Below are 17,639 nucleotides of genomic sequence, written 5' to 3' on the forward strand. Positions count from 1 at the left end.
TTCTGCTTGTCAGGCAGATGATTAAAGAAAAAGGAAAAGGGGGTGGGGGGAACCCTGCTGCCAATCCTCCTGATGAGGGGAAAAGAGCTACAATGTCACTAGACATGGTGAATTTTAAATGGAATGATACACAGGGAGAAAGGCAAGTGCTTGCTCAGTCTCCACACAGGATAACACCTAGCTTTCATTGGGGGGGGGGGGGTTTCAGGTGGATTGTTCTGCATAATGTTCACTCCAGCTCTGATCCAGGCCCAGCTTCTACTGTACCCTGTGTCCATAGGAATTATGCAGCCCAAACATATGGATGTTTGACTTGGAAGTAAGCCCCCCACCCCACGCCCGAGTTCAGTGGGGCTGACTTCCAAGTAAGTGCACACAGAATTTCAAGAGGTGTAATAAAAGGGCGCACACACTAGCCCAATGGAAAGCTTAGAAAAAGAAAGCAAGGGTAATGATTTCTCTTTTAGGAAATGTGTAAAACACACACACACACACACCCTCCCCCGCCTCCGTGTTTCTCTACCTTGCCTCCCTCCAGCCCTGCTTTCGTCTGGATAAAATAAACACTACAAATTTTAATGAAATCAGGAACAGGGCAAGGGTTCCTGGAAGAGGAAGAGAGCAATTGTCAGTGGTATTCAGATCCTACACAGTCAGAATGCATGCACCAGAAAACATTTTGTTGGCCAAATTCTCTCAGTTAAAGTCTGGTTGAATTTCACCTTTTCATAGTTCAACACATTCTTTTCCCTGCTTCTATCCAAGAAGTGCATTACTGTGGTATGAAAGCTCAAGCAGTCTGGCTTCAACAGGCACTCCCAGACAGCTCTCTTCTACGGCTGTGATTCTTCTGGATCCATTAAATTCAGTAGTGGTTTTGCTCTTGCTCTTGGTGGTGTATGGACTGCATCTGAAGAGACCTGAACCAATCAGGGTCCAAAACCAGAAGCCAGAGGGTTTTAATAAAGGTGGTTGCATTTGAGGAGTGGCAGTGCAAGGCATCCTTGGCGTTGCTCACAAAGCACAAGCAAAACAAGAGTTTGGTCTGCCTGCAAGTCCTACATACGGAAGGGCCGGATATCCTGATGTTCTGTGGGAGCAGAGACAGAAAAGGTGCAGCACAAGAAAACCCTTAGCCAGGGGTGTTGAACCTCTTTCAGCCCAAGGCCTGAATTCAAGTTCAGAGAAGCTCTCGGGCTGCGTTCCAGTGATGGGTAGGACTGAAGGCAAAAGGGGGTGAAGGCAAAAGGGGCAGGGCCGAACATACCAAATATACCAGCATGCTTTAGCTTAAAGCTCCTATTGCCAGTAAGTAACTAAGCCTTAGAGGAGAGGCATTTTAACCTTTTAGAAAGGGAAAAACACTGCAACACCTGGGAAGCCACCAAAGAATCAGCAGTCGGGGAAAGGGGGCAGTGCCTGAGGAAAGGGTGTGGCCATTTGGGAACCCTTGAAAGCCATATTGAAATCCCAGAAGGACCAGATATTGCCCACAGGCTTGGGGTTTAACACTCCTGCCCCTTAACTGTGGTCACCTATGTGGGCATCTTCTAATGATCATTTGTTTGAAATGAATACCGTTACTTTTATGGCAGTTTCTAACTTTTGCTTATGCTTAAAAAGTGTTACATGAGTGATGGGGATGTATTAGTTTATAATTAAGTGGGATGTTGTCATTAAATTAGTGATCCACAGATCCATTTGTCACCAGAGGTTATTATTAAAATTAGAGTTTTCTCAAAGCATGAAAATGAAAATGCATCTGGACCTGACCAAAAGGTTTAGCGCTAGGTAGAAATGGTTCTCCCCACCTAGGTTTCACAGTTAATTTCTTTTTTCACTTAGCTGACATGCATTGTTAATCTGGCCCAGCTTTACCCTTACAGATACAAAAACAATCTGGTCATTGCTGCTGCTCCAGTTGTGATTTGGGGGGACGGGGGGAACGGTGTCTATAAGGTGGTGCCATCTGTGCATGCCCATTTGATGCATCCACCCTAGGGTGGTTGGGTGCAAATTGCTGCTGATGTGAGGCATCATTACCTTGTGATCAGTGTTGATTTGGGGATAGTACCTCAAGATGGCCTCGTGGGAAATATGTACACAATGCATGCATGGCACTATCTCGGGAGTGTCATTCCCCCTACCTCACTCTCACTACCAGAGGAGAAGTTCTGTGTAGTTCTGCCTATGCTGTCAGTGAGTGGATCTTGGGTACAGGTGGCATGGGTGCCCGAGCTGGTCTGGGAGTCCAGCGGAGTCTGCCCCCTGCCCCGAACTGCACCCACCAAGCTCCCTGCCCCAATCCCTGCCCCGCTCAAGCTCCCCCACACTTGCCAAGCCACCCACACTTACCTCAGGCCTGTCTGGTGAGCTCTACGATCACCATTTTGCAGAAAAAATGGTGATAGCAAAAATGCATACATTTGGTCTTACGTAAAATGGGGCCATGAATGGCCGATACGCATAAGATTACAGGCATAAATGGACCCACGCTGTGTTCAGAGGCAGGTCCAGGGGCAGGGGCTAATCTTGGGGCTAATCCATGGCTAATCTTGGGCAGTATCTAACAGTGTCATTCCACAAACATAAATAGTGCTAGCAGAGCTCCACCAAATATTTCCATTGTGTAAGCAGTTGCACATTGCACTTCCACAACTGGCTGCACAAGCGTAATGTGCAATGCACATCCACTTGCACAAATGTAACTTTAGTTGGATTCTCCTCTTGTACATACCTCAGAACATACTTCCCAGTCCCACTAGCACAGCATCACAGTTGGATACCAGGGCTGTGCATAGATCCCCCGATCCAACTCAGAAGCCGCTTCGGGCCCAGTTCGGCTCAGGCTGATTGGAGGGCCTCCGACCTGACTTGGCCCTGACCCTGAAGCAGGATTCAGATGGCCAAATCCTGCTTTGCGGAGCCCCTCATGCCTCCGTGCAAACCCTCAGCTCCTTAACTGAGCCACCTCCTTCTCCACCACCACCGCCTCCTCCTCTGCCACCGCCACCTCCACCACCACTGCCTCCACCACCATCGCTGTTGCTGCCACTGTTGCCACCACCTCCTGAGCCCAGGATGCATGCAGGCTCTGGTTGCAGGGAGTCGCCATTTTTAAACCAGAGGTGGCAGCGACAGAGGCAGCAACGGTGATGGGTGGCTCAGGTAAGGAGCTGGAGGGCCAGGGGTGCCGAAGCTGAAGTGCACTGAAGTGTTTCGAAGACCCCGACCCTCTTTTGGTCACTTTGGGCCCCCTCCGCTTCACCTCAGAAGGAGCCCAAAGTGGCCCAAAATGGCCCACTTCGACTCGGCCTTCAGGCCTCGGACTGAAGTGGTACACAGCCCTAGAATGCATATGTGTGTGTGCATGTGTGTGCATGTGTGTGTGCACACACACAAGTGCATTCCCTGCCACCCTGGCAGATAACCAAAGTGACCCTCAGTACTGAAAAGGTTGCGTACCCCTGTTGTACAGGATGCAAAATGTTTGCCAGGCTGCTGACCTAGTTGTTGCTGCTCCCACTTGCAGCAGCAACAACAGCAAAAACAAAAGAAAAGAAACCCTTAGGAGGAAAGAGGGCAGTTGTTCTACTCCCATGGGTAACAGCAGGGCTGGCCCAAGAGATTTTGCTGCTTGAGACAGCAAAATCTAGGGATGTACAAAACACTTACCTGGCTCTGCACTGGGGCATCCGCGGTGGGGGGGAGGCGCTCTGTCCCTCCCCCCAGAATCCTTCCCAGCTGGCTACGCTTTGTGGTGGCTCCATGGAGCCACCGGGCTGCTGCAGCTGCAAATGGAGGCCGTCATAGCAGCCGCCATTTACGTCCTTGCAGGCAGCCGTGATAGGCTACGTAAGTATTTATGTAGCCTATCATGGCAAAGAGCAGGGACGCAAATGGCAGCCGCTATGCCATTTGCACCCCTGCTCTTTGCCGTGATAGGCTACATAAGTATTTATGTAGCCTATCACGGTAAGGCAGCTGCATAAATGGCAGCTGCTACGCCATTTGCATGGCTACCTTTACCGTGGTAAGCTACGTAAATACTTATGTAGCCTATCACAGCAAAGAGCAGGGGCGCAAATGGCGTAGCGGCCGCCATTTGCATCCCTGCTCTTTGCTGTGATAGGCTACGTAAATACTTACATAGCCTGTCATGGCTGCCTGCAAGGACACAAATGGCGGCCACTACAACGGCCGCCATTTGCGGCTGCAGCAGCCCGGCAACGGACAGCCGGGAGACCAGCCGGAGCCACCGCTGCCGCTGCATCCACCCCAGGTAAGCTCCGTTCTGGGGGGATTCCACAGGGGGGCCATTCCGCCATGGATTCCGGGGGGGCTGGATTCTAAAGAATCCGGCCTCACTGGCGTTCATGGCAGAATTCTCTGACATCCTTAGCAAAATCCCATCCCCAAAGTCAAGGTGCACATAGCGTCCAAAAGGCCAGGTGATTTATTTTAGCACCTAAGGCAAAAAATAGCACAACTGCCTCTTCCCATCCCTGGTAGTAACAATACAATAATAATAAATGAGTGTGCAATCCTAATGCTGAACAGCCATAGGATTTTTTGTTTTCTGGGAACTGAGCTCGGAGCCAGCACTCTGAGGTCAGTTCCCAGAAAACCGCCTCCCCGCTCCTTCCCCTGCTGCCTCGTAGATGGCAATGTTTGACAGGGATACGGACTGTGTAAAATCCACTCTGTCTGTGTTTCATGGATTGTCAAGTGCCTTTTGTTCCATTGTCCACCCACAGATGGATACAAATATATATTTTTGGTCATGTAGAAAAATACATAAATAATTACACATTTACGTAAATATTTACATAATTTGCCTTAGTATGTAACATTTAGTGTCTTGTCCCCCATTCCATTCAACATTTCCTCAGCAGAAACTTATGTATTTTCCTACAAATTTATATGCCTAAATTTCAGGAAAGTAAAAAATTGAATTCATCCTAAAGTCCATAGACTCCGCGCGGCCTGCGGGGGTCACTCCACAGCGGATTCCACAGGTCAGATTCTTAGAAATCTGAGCTCATTTTAGCCTGTCTCAAATTTCTTCAGCATCCCTACTGTTTGTCCCTGGCTCCATGCTCATAACAGCAGTGTAGAGTGGGGGCAGGGAGGGAGGGGAACAGTGGAAGCACTGTTATGATGCTTCCTACTTGCCATCCAGCCTCCCCCCACCCCCACCCCCTCTCTGAGGTGCCCTGGCTAGACAGCTGAAATGCAGGGCAGCCAGAGTGCGGAGGAGAAGATCCCCTCAGCACTCCGCCCACCCTGCATTGGATAGTCGGTCACCTCTGAGTTCGGAGGCAGCCAATTATCCTCATAGGATTGCATCCTTAAAGAACTAACAATTTGCTGCCCTTTAATGACACCCCAGATCAACTGCCTGAGGTGCCTGTCTGTCTCTCTCTTCCTAACGGTAGGGACACACCTGTGTAACGTTTCCCCCCAAACACACACAAACTTTTAGATAATTTCTCCTCCACTGAAGAGCTTCTGTGAAATGCTCCCTCCAATCTGTCTGCTCACAAAGAGGCTGGAGAATATTGAGAGATCATTAGCACACCGCTTCAAGAGTCAATGCAGGGTTTGGGGGCAGTCCTTCCTCCCAATATGCTGTTTCCCTAGATTTGGTTGACTGAAGGGGGCTAGCAAAGAACGGAAAGAAGGGAGAAAAACATGAATTTTCCTGCCTCCGTGAGTTTTCCTGTTCACTCAGTTTTCCCAAGGGTAGGGGTATTCTTGGGGAAGTCCTGCAAGGAGTAGAGGGGGGTGGAATATCCTGTAATCTTGATTAAAACAAACCAGTTCGTTCTCTCTCTCTCTCTCTCTCTCTCTCACACACACACACACACACACACACACACAATCTCCAGTCAGGGGACAGGGCAACAGCAATGCACATCAAAATGTAAGCAAATGCTATTAAAACAAGACCGAGAGGGAGGACAAGGGAGAGCACTTTTGCTCCATAAGAACTGGATGACAATCAACGATGTATCATTATTTGATAGAGACAAAAGGCCAGTGTCCAGAGGGCAAAGGCTTGTGGTCTAATCATTTCATCTCTGTAATTTCAGACAAGCAAAGGCGCATTTCTGTGGCTTGGAAGAGTGCTGACTAATGCCCTGCATGCCTCAGGAAAATGCCTTAAACGCCTTTCCAATCCTGGCAGGTTTACACTTCATCCCCACCCTCTACTGTTTCCACCACACACAAACACCCTGCCACTGTCCCATTTCCCCCCTCCCATCCCAATTTCTTTGCCATCAAAAAAAGAGAGAGGTGAAGAAAAGCCCTCGACACAAACCATTTTTTGTTCCTGGAAAAAAAAAAAAAAAGCTTTTAAAGACAATGGGGAGGCTAAAGCATTAGGCCTATAATTGCACTCTTGTTGAACTTGTAAGCAGTCGACTTGGGTGTCAAAGGCTTTAAGCTCCTCCATGGCACAAAGGTCATGGGGTACAACCTCAAAGTGGGTCTTGGGGTGAGGAAGGCAGGGAACATGGTCACCGCTGGAATGAAGTCTTTTGCCTTCATGCATCTACTGATGTATTTGTTTGGAAATTGATATCCTACCTTTCTATCATAAAATCCAACTCAAGTCAGCTTATCAATCAATCAATCAAAAATCCATACATTATTTATGTAATATGTATTTATTAAATTAAAAACGAAACATTTTGCTCCTTGAGGCAGAGTAAAAATTGGCATTCCCACACCCAGCCACCCAAATCAAGGCGCGTAGTATCCACAGCCAGCCAAATTATTTGGTATTTGGTACTTGAGGCAGAAAGTCCCCTAAGCACTGCTCCCCATCCTTGGCAGCAGAAATACAATAAGAACGAAGTAAGAAACTAACAATCTGCTGCCTGAGGCAATTGCCTCACTCCACCTGATGGTAGGGCTGACCCTGAAAACGAGTTTCATAACGGCACAGGAAGCTTTATGCCTTATGCCAAGTCAGACCATTTGTCCTTCTAGCTCAGTATGTCATCTACACTGACTAGTAACAGCTCTCCAGGGTTCCAGACAAGGAGTCTTTCTGAGCCCTACATGGAGATGTCAGCAATTGGAACTGGGACCTGCAAAGCATGTGCTCTTGGGATGTCAGAGAATTCTGCCACGGATCTCAGTGAGGCCGAATGCCAGTGCATTCGGCCCCCCAAAATCCATGGCAGAACGAAGCCCCCCACCCCGTGAAAGGCACGCGAAACGGAGCACTTACCTGGTGCCGTTCGCTCTGTTCTGCGAATGGCGGCCGTGTCTGCGGCCGCTATTCGCTTCCCCATTTAGGCCGTGATAGGCTACATAAATACTTACGTAGCCTATCACAGCTAATGTAGGGATGCCATGTGTGTCCCTGCGGAGGCTGTGATAGGCTCCGTACATATTTATGTAGCCTATCATGGCAAAAAAAAAAAGGGGCACAAATGGTGTAGCAGCCGCCATTTGCACCCCTGTGTTTCACTGTGATATGCAGCCGCCATAGCTGCCGCCATTTGAGTCTGCAGGCTCCACCCGCCTGCGAATGCACCCGGCCGGCGGCTCCACGGAGTTTCCGCGGAGCGGGGCCGGCTGAGTTAGGATTTTGGAGGGAGATGCAGAGTGCCTCTCCCCCACCGCGAATCACCCCTGCGAAAAGGTAAGTGACTTTCGTACATCCCTAACGTGCTCTGCCCACTGACCTATGGCCCGTGTAAGGAACAGTAGCCATATACACAAGTGCAGAACTAAAACCATATCAAAGGCTCAACTAAAAAGTAAAAAAAAAAATGCCTGCAAACTTCATGGTGAGAGCAGTTCTATGGTCCCTGGACGAGTGTCCCATGGACCATAGGATTGTTCAGATTCCCCCTTCCAAAGTTGGAGGCAGAACCCCTGGCAGCTGGCACAGAAAGAACTGCACTGGCTGCCGTCCAAGTTTGGAAAAGTGACCTTGGAGGAATGGGGAGGCCATGATATGAGTTATCCTGAGCCTTTTCCAGCATCCTTCCCTCCCCCTCCAAAGCGCCCTTGTTAGAAATCCACAGGAGCACCTCCACCACTCCTCCTGCTCTGCACTGGATGATTGAATTGAGGGCACAATCGATAAGACTGCACCCTAAAAGAACAAAACCAAAACAATCATACCCCTTACAAAACAAAAGGTTTCGTTTTATCAGTAGCTGCAGAGATAGAAGTCACAAGCCAATGGACAAATTCAGATTCCTCAGCAAACCCCACTCCCTCAGAAAACATGGGGCAACTGAGCAGTCTTGCTGCAGGGATGCCTTGCCTGAAGTCCCAAAGAACTGCTTCAATCCTATTGCAAACCCTGCCATGGATTCTCCTTGCCTATCCCATGGCTCCACCAGAGCAGCAGGGACCCTCAGAGTCATTGGTGGAGCAGCTGTCTGGTTGCCAGAAGACCCTCTCATCCATGATTTACTCAGGAGGAAGGGTCTACTTGGGAGCTAGGGTCTACTCATAGTGAGGTAGACCCAGCTGTAGCCAATAAGGAGGCCGACCCAGCTATAACTGCTGAATCAGGAACAGCATGTATATAAGCCCCCAATCTTCTCCCAGACGTTTGCTGGGTTAGGACCTCTAATTAAGCTCCTTGTCCTAGTGTGCGCGCAGATAGACTTTCATAACCAAGGTGTTACACGGCTGCTCCCTAAAAGGTTCTTTCCAGTGTCACCACTAACCACACCTTTGATAGTGGTGGGTCACAAAGCAAGGGCTTCCCTGATCATGTCAACAGGTTTACAGGCAGGTAGGTTCATATAGTAGAAGGCAGTCCTTAATATCCTTGCCCAGACTAAATGAGGCCAGACCCTTAAAGATTAGTATAATCTAGATTGATGTATGACTGATGGAGCCCTCAAGGCTCATGACATCATCAGAGTTGTAAACAAGCAAAGAAAAACAAAACCCCTAGAGACCTCCTTGCATTTCTATTGACATCGATAGGACCCTCCATTCACCAGCAGCAGCATACATGGTATTTACTGGTTACAAAGGAGAGGGGAAAAGGGTAGTATTCTATTATGCCTGTGCACTTGTAGGACCCAGTGGCACCCACAGCTTGCACAAAGGGGCTTTTGAGATGCTAAGAATAACCTGAAACAATCAGAAATGCTTGTTTAGGAAATGCAGTAGGTGAGCAAAGCTCACAGAAGGAAGCTCCACTGACCTTTCTTGTTCCAGAAACTGGCATTTCAACTCACTTCCAGGTTTCTTTCTAGAAGTGCAAAAGTCCCTTTGCACAAGCAGCAGGTCCCATTCATAACCCTGAATGTGAGCACAAAAATGCGATTTTCGGTAAAAAGCTTGCACATTCTTGAGCTAGTGGTTGCATTTACAAAACGCATCCTTTTTGAAAAATACAAAGTTTGAAAAGACTCATGTTTTCCCCCAAATGACAGGTTTTCACACTGTATGTTTGCATGCACATTTTTCAAAATATATGTAGTTTTTGTATGTGCCCCCCCCAAATGCATGCATTTCATATGTACTTCCTGAGGCTCAAATGTACACATTTTTGCAAGCAAGGTTTTGAATTAATAAAGTGTTTTGGTGTACATTTTCCCAAATAAATTAATGAATGTATTTTGGTGCACATTTTCCAAAAATATATACATTTTTGGTAGGCTCTTTTTGTGAACTGTAGGGATAGAAGGACGCCCCACAGTTTGCATCCCCCGGACACCCACCAAGCTGCTGACACAGCTTGGGTGCCCCCAGACCTGTGCTTGAGCCCCCCCCCCCACTCGCCAAGCCACCTGCCCTCACCCTGGACCCATCCGTGAGTAGCACAAGCACCATTTTGCAAAAGAAAACAGCAATTGGGAATATGTGCACATCTAGTCGTATGCAAAATGGCGCCAGGAATGGCCAATATGTGCAAGGTTACAGTTATGCCTGTAATCTTGCGTATATCGACCATTCTCTCTCAATGCTTGCGGCCAGGTCCAGGTTGAGTGTGTGCAACTCGGCGAGTGTGGGGGGACTTTAGCAGGGGCAGGTGCTCAGTAGGCGTGGTTCGGGAGCATGGGTGGGTGGGAGAGTCTGCCAGACCCCCAGACCCGATTGGGTGCCCACACCATCCCTAGTGAACTGTATCACAAACTTCGGCAAAAAATACAGATTTTGAGGTATAGCTGTGTTCCAGTCTGTGCTCTACTTCAGGAAGTGCAATTTTAATAAGCCTGCATTGAAATGCAAACCAAACCAATTTCTTACCTATCCCCAGTAGTCAGTAGCCAACGGGCTGGTTTGCATTTGTATAACTTGTAATGATGATCCATTTATGGATAACAAGGATGAAATAAAGCCAAATGTGGTTTGATTGTTCAGCCAAGCTACCTTTTTCTTCAAGATAACATGTTAATTTTATGGGACTAGCAGTTACAGTATGTGATGTATTTTTCAAAACACATTCTCTCTTTGATTTGCAAAGGGAGCAAACTGGATCTGGAAGCAATTTAGAGTGTGTAAATCTGGAACCACACGATGTCCCTTTTATGCAGACTGGGAACACATTTTTATTCTTCTGACCATGGCCTTAATCAAATTTCAGACTCTTCATTGCCAAAATCCAAGTGTCATTCTGAAATTTATGATCAAATGTGTAAAGAGGAGGTGTAAGAAAGGAGGTTTCAGAGCAAGGGACTCACACCAGTTGAGAAGATTTAGTGTGTAAATTCTGGAAGGCTGCAGCAATCTGCCAGTGACAGTAAGATCCTATAATATATGTGAAACATGCCCATGTTTTCCTAGGAAAGTGAAAGGCCACATGTTCATTCCCTTAGGTTTCAGGAGGGCCATTTGGAATGGACATCTTGGTAACCATGTTCTGTCCGTCGCCTCAGTGCATTGTTCAAGTGCTTATCAAAAGATGCTGCATTCCGCTCCTATAATGTAAGGCATCAGAAGTGGTTTTACCCTACCACTTACCTACTTGCCTCTCCCCTTCTAATTCCCTGGACACCCCACTTCCTGTTCTCTCCTATTCCACAACCCAGTTTATTGCTTCATTGCTGCTTATTTCTCAGCCAGGAATATCATATTCACACTACAAACACAAGTTTGATTGATGTATCCTACTTTAACCGCCATGGCTTCCCCAAAGAATCCTGGGAACTGTAGTTTGTTGAGAGTATTAAGGATTCTTTGTTAGAGATCCTAGCCCTCTCACTGAACTACAGTTCCCAGGATTCACTGGGAGGAATGACCATTAAACCAATTTAAGTTTATGGTGTGAGTGGGTATGTCCAAAGAGTACCCACAGTCAAAATAAGCCTCAATTTATTATAGGGCCAGGAGGAACAGCACACATCACCATGACGGTGCTCTGCTGCCATGTCCCTGTTCCAAAAAGAACACTTGTAGGTTGTCCCTCTTGTGTGTCTCTCCTGACTTTCAGAGTTCAAGTGAGTGAGCCAAGACACCAACATAACCCTGTATACTACTATTAACTCTGGAAGCAGATTAGTAAAAATGTCACCTTTAGCAAAGGTTGGGATAGGAGTCAACCTTCTTTAGGGTGTGGTGATGCCAATGCAATATTTCCCATTTATTTGCAATGTTTAATGAGAATGACCCTAAATTCCACTCCCCCCTTCCTGCCATGCTATGGTCTACATTTCTCAGAGCTCCTCCAGGAATTTAGGGCCAAACCTCACATGATGTGTTATTCACGCTTAAGCTGGCTGCATGTATTTTGAAGGAAAAGCAGCCATATGGGATCCCAATCTGGAATCTGCTCCCAATCCAAATCAGGGCCCTGTGCTGATTTCCTACCCCCACCTCCTCACAGCTACCATTTGCCCCCAAAGGGGGCAGTAAACAGCACCTTTGAGGTCAGATTGCAGCTGGGAGGGGGAGGTTTTCAGCAGGAAACTGGTGCAGGTTCCTGGGGCAATATCCAATGGTAGCCCAATGTAAACTAGGCCCATTCACTTCAGTGGGTCTACTCTGTGTAGGAGTACCATTGGATGCTGCCCATGATCTGGACTGGAAGCATGATGCTGGATCAGAGCCCCCATTTGGCTGCTTTTCCTTCAAAGTAAAAGTGACCCACTTAAGCATGTTTTATTATGTATTTATTATTTTTAAAGCATAGATAATGCAAAGTGTCGTTTGGCTCGTATTTGACTACCCTATGAGATTCCCACTTCAATTCTCATCATCTAATTTAGGGTAACTCTAAATTGTACTCCACTTTTTCTAGCCACAGCTCAGCATCCCATGGGACTTTTTCCTTAGTATATGTGGACCTGAGAAATGGTAAGGGTTGCAGTTTTTCCACACACATTAAAAAAGACAGTAGTAGCACTCAGAAACAATCACAGCTGCCAACTGAACTGAATCACATTTTCTCACCACCTGAAGGTGTGCATTTCTAAGCAGGCAGAATTGGGCATAAAGATTCCAGTAGTAGCACAGGGCTAGAAATAGTACTTCGCATATTGGCGGCAGGATTTGGCCACAATGGGGATGGAAGAATCAGTGAGGCAAGTTAGGGGTGTCTCTATGAGTGATTTACTCTGATTTACTTGGAGGTCATTAGGGATACATGACCTCGCACCCATCCAGCAGCAACCCCAGAGCTCATCAGAGAAGAACTGGATTTCCCGAGACTGCTTAAAGACGGATTCTTTTCCTTAAGTCAGGTTCTCCCCAGTATAGCTGTTGTGTGCCCCAACCCCTGCACTGACCTCAGGTATGCTAGCCTGGCCCAGAGGCGTGCCTTTCACCATGACCCCCATCAAGGGGAGTTTCCTGTCTCCCACACCTGTGTTTCCCAGCACAAACCAAGTCGTGTCTGCTCAGAGGTAACATTGTGCTCAATGAGGCTTGCACACATCAGAATTTACAGAGGTCCCCCTGAATTGAAATGCGATTTTAAAGCACTGATTCCCTCAAGCCTGTAAAGTGCTTTACCGAGCCTGTGATTCTCTGTGGCTTGGTTTATTGCCTTCAGAAGTAACTAATACACACCCCCAGTACAGTGATCCTGCACAGCATCAGGTTACAATGGGGGCTGGTTTCCCCATCCCTGTGTTTACTGCTCTCTTTCCTAAAGCAAACCCATTAGTGTCTCCTCAGAAGTAACTCCCATTGTGCTGTATTTGCCTTAGGAAGTAACTACTTCACACCTTTGTTATAGAGATACTGTGGTAAGAAAGGGGGCTGGTTCCCATCTCTGTGTCCCCCCACCTTTCCGAGTACAAGCATATGTGTGTCTACTTGGAAGTAACTCACATTGTGTTCCATGAGGCTTGCTCCTGAAATGCAGGTGCATCTGGAGTTTCAGGGGAAAGGAGAAAGGGAGGGAGGGGGGAAGCCTCTCTTATTGGTTGAGCTGCCCCTGCCAGTCAGATGACATTCACTCCAACCCCCAACCCCACCAGGCGGTATGTTCTGTGAAGCGATTTTTACTAGTGTGGAGCACTTGCTCGTGGAGCCCTGCATGGACCAAAGCACAGCAAAGCTGATTCCTTTAAAAAAATCTGGTACTCCTCTGTTCATTTCTCCTTCTGTTGTCATGGAGACAGGGTCCTAGTAAAGAGTTCCACTTCAACACTCAGATCACCTCATTCCTTTTCCAGCATGCAAGCATTTTTGTTTGTTTGAATGGTAAAGGTGCACATTGTTTTAAGAGCACACCAAATGCATACTCCCCACCCGCATTAACTAAAGTGTGAAAATGTGTATTTTGATTGCAAGCTCAGGAACGTGCAAGTTTTGCCCCCCAAATGCTTTTGTGTTCCCTCTCAGGAGTGGGAACGGGGCAAGTTCTGATGTTTAATGCGCTGAACTGAAATTTTCATACACACCTAGGTTACAATCTCACTACAGGCACAGTAGAAGTAATTTGGATCAGCTGAATACACTCCACCCTGCCACACAGACACAGACACACACACACCCCTCTTACTGAAATTCTTTTGGTTTACCTCAAAACATTATCTGGGCATTTCGTCTACTCTAAGCATGAATCATCCCTGTATGCTTCAGTTTTGCTTTGGGTGAAATCCATTGACAATGCAGGGACATGCAGAGTAGCCCCCCTCAGAAATTCCACTTGTCCAATAGAAATTCTTTTGGTTTCCCTCAAAATTCCCGCAAAAATTTTCAGAGCAGGACCCTGGGTATGTGGTGCTATCTAGTGACCCCAGGGGCACCTCAGCTCCTCACAGCATGGATGGTCCTACAGCACAACAAAGAGAAGATGGCAGTAGCTTATCGGAACACCAATTTGCCCCAGTAATCAGACCCTATGAGAGGGAGTCTCCCTTGCAGGTGGAACAGCCACCATGTAAAGGACTGAATTGCCAATTAATTAATTACCTTGCTTTATTTTGAATTCTATTTATTTACTTCTCTTATTAGCTGCCGCCATTTGCGTACGCTGGTTGTTGTTTTTTTGGCTTGCCGTGATAGGCTATGTAAATACTTACGTAGCCTATCATGGCCTCAGCAGAGATGAAAAAGTATTTACGTAGCCTATCACAGCTATGATGAAGAAGCGAATGGTGGCTGCAGGGAGGCCACCATTCACAAGTCAGCGCGGACGGCAGCAGGTAAGTGCTCCGTTTCGCACGCCTTTCGTGGGTTGGGGGGGGCGGAGGCTTCGTTCCACTATGGATTTCAGGGGGCCGAATGCACTGGCATTCTGCCTCACCGAGATCCGTGGCGGAATTCTCTGACATCCCTACCTGCTTTTCCACATAGAGAGCAGTTTGGGGAAGGACCATAGCTCAGTGCAGCAGTACACCAGCTTTGCACGCAGATGTTTCCAGCCTTATTCTCCAGTTAAAAAGACCAGGCAGCAGGTGATAGGAAAATCCCAGGTCTAAAACTCCGAAGAAAAGACAATACCAGAACAGATGGGGAAATAGACTGACCTGGTATAAGGCAGAATCTTATGTCCTTAAAAAACACCAAGGGGAAAGAATCCCTCCACACAGGTCTTTCTTAAGAACTAGGCATGCCCATCACTGGGAAATCCTCAAATCCAGGTCTTTTGGGGGCTCGACGGAGTTCCACAGCATGTATGACTTCATTTGTGTTTGTGAGCTGAGCTGTGGGCTTTTTCCTGAATTCTGGGAACTTTGGGGAACATTTTTTCCCACAGATTCTGTAGTTTGCACAATTGCTCAGAAATTTGCACAAATTGCTCGGAAATTTGCACAAATTTCTCAGAAATTTGCACAAATTGCTTAGATTTGGGGGGGCGGGTGCAAAATGCCTGGAAAATCCACAAACAAGCTGACTCATTGCAGACTGAGTCAGGTGCCACAGCAGGAACCAGAACGAAGTCCAGAACCTGAATCTATGAAAACTTATCAAACTCCACCCCCAAAATGGATTGCTACAACTTCCCTTTTAAGAAGTTCATGCAACTCACCTATAGCTGTATCTATCCACACACCACACATTTCCTTTTTCTTCCCTTTACATCTGATATATTTTATAGTACATAACCCTTTCTCATTGTTCCTCCTCTCATTTGCCAGTTTCAGCTATTTTTGCACCTTTGTCTTGTGTATGTTTCCCTGACACATGCCCTATAGCCTATAATAAATCCTTAGTATCCTATCCTTCCTTATGCTTCCTGTCCTCTTGTGGTTTGGTTCATTATATAACATTCTCTTTGTAGAAAGGCTGGGCCCAAATCCCCCCTCCCACTTTACTCCATTTTCCAAAATATTGTTCTCCTGTGAGAACTGGGGGCAGTTTTCTAATGATTGCTGTGAGGAATTTAATCAAATTGATTTGTGGGAGGTTGCCATGTATCTTACTTAACTTTGCAAGGTGCTTGAGGGTTCTCCATTTTTTCTTGCTCTTTTAAGAAGCTCCCACACCACTCACTGCAGCACTAGGCTCCCCCTGTGGCTCCCCTGCACCTGCTGTACTTCCCAGAATGCTGTGAGAGCAATGCAACATGGTGTCACTTCCAAGGAATTCCTGCAAGTGTGGCTGGTGGGGATCTGTATAGAGAGCCATGTCTGTCCTCTCAGGCTTTCCCTCCCATCCCCCATGCATAGATATATGAGTTCCCACAGTGCTTCTCACTGATTGAACGTATTTTACCTTGAACCTCAGGGAAGAATTCTGGGGTGATCCCATAGTATCTTCACGACATCCCTAGGAGATAAGTTTGGGTGAGAGACAGTGATGTGCTCATGTCCACTCAATAAGCTTCATGGATAGATGGGGTTTTGAACTTGGATGTCCCTGTTCCAAGGTGGGTATTGCAGAAGGGTTTCTTGGGGGGGGGGGTTTAATTATTTTCCTCTAACCTGGCTGCCGAGAGTTATCTTTGTGAATTTCTTCTCACTATCTTCTATGAAAGCTCTTTGAATGATGGAACTCTGTTCCTCCTAAATCCATTTCCTTAAAAGTAAGTCTCATCACGAAGTAAGAAACATACTGAGAATGTCAGAGTGAATGCCCTGTCCTTCTTTGCTTCTGCAACTGGACACAGCTCCAAGGGCTTAAGTCAGGTAAAAGTCATTTTTGGAGGTGAAGTGGATTGGCTGCCTTATTCTCTGAGGTGGCACTTTGGCTGTGGAAGTGCCAGAGCAGAACAAATCTCCACGTGTCAATGCCATGAGTTGGTTACAGGTTTGCCTCTTTCTCCCCACCCCACTCACTTAGCAATAATTGAGTTATTAACACTGCTGGATCTTGCTTAATATTTTCTGTTTAATTGTATATTTGTGCTACTTTATTACAATTGTTTTATTGTTTTATTTTGTAAGCCATCAGGGAGAACTTATGGTCAAAAGGCAGGATTAAATAAATTTTTAAACAAATTCACAAATAAAGAGAAATTTGGGAAGTGACATATAATGCTCTATATCCTTAGAATGTTTGCTATTTTTGACAAAACTCTTTTTTTTTTTTAGTCTCTCAAAAGCCCTTAGATTTTTTACCTTGAGAATTTTGTCTGAGTTCGCAAATCACTCAAAATGTTCTGTTCACAATACTGAATGTGATTTCTTCTAAAATGTTCTTCAAAAATTTCTTCATGTTCACAAAATGTGTACTTAAAAAATGCATAACTTTCTCAAAATACGCACTTCTTAAATCACTCACACTTCCATCTATTGGGGATATTTGCACAATTTGTGCAAATTTGAGAATTGTTTGCACGTCGTTGATATTCAACAGGTGTTCATTTTATGAAACTTCCCCATTCACACAAAATGAACAGCGATCACAAATATGAGCACAAATGGAGGAGAGACGAGTATCAAACTGACGTTCAGAGATCTTGGGGAGCTCAAACATCACTTGTTTGCCTGTCCCTTGCCCTACTCCCTCCCATCCTGCTACTGCTGTACTCCACCTTACTCCAAGTTACATGGGTAGAGTGGGGGGAAGAAAAGGAATTACAACTGTTTCCACAGAATCAATAGGAAGGTGAAAAACTAGGAGAAGTGGTGAGGGCGTGGAAAGCACATAAGAATAATGTGTGAAGATATCCTAGCCTGCAACTCCTCTGCTACTTGCTTCCTTCGGAGAGCACCAGCTATCATCAGTGATTAACTTGTTGGAAGGGTTTTCAGCCTGGCCCGTTTCACAGCAGTGTTGCCTTAAGACCCCAGTAATGAATAGCTTTCATT

Source organism: Heloderma suspectum, chromosome 1, assembly GCF_057233095.1.
Source record: "Heloderma suspectum isolate Gila_16-S chromosome 1, 16-S_ref, whole genome shotgun sequence".
Lineage (NCBI taxonomy): Eukaryota > Metazoa > Chordata > Lepidosauria > Squamata > Helodermatidae > Heloderma > Heloderma suspectum.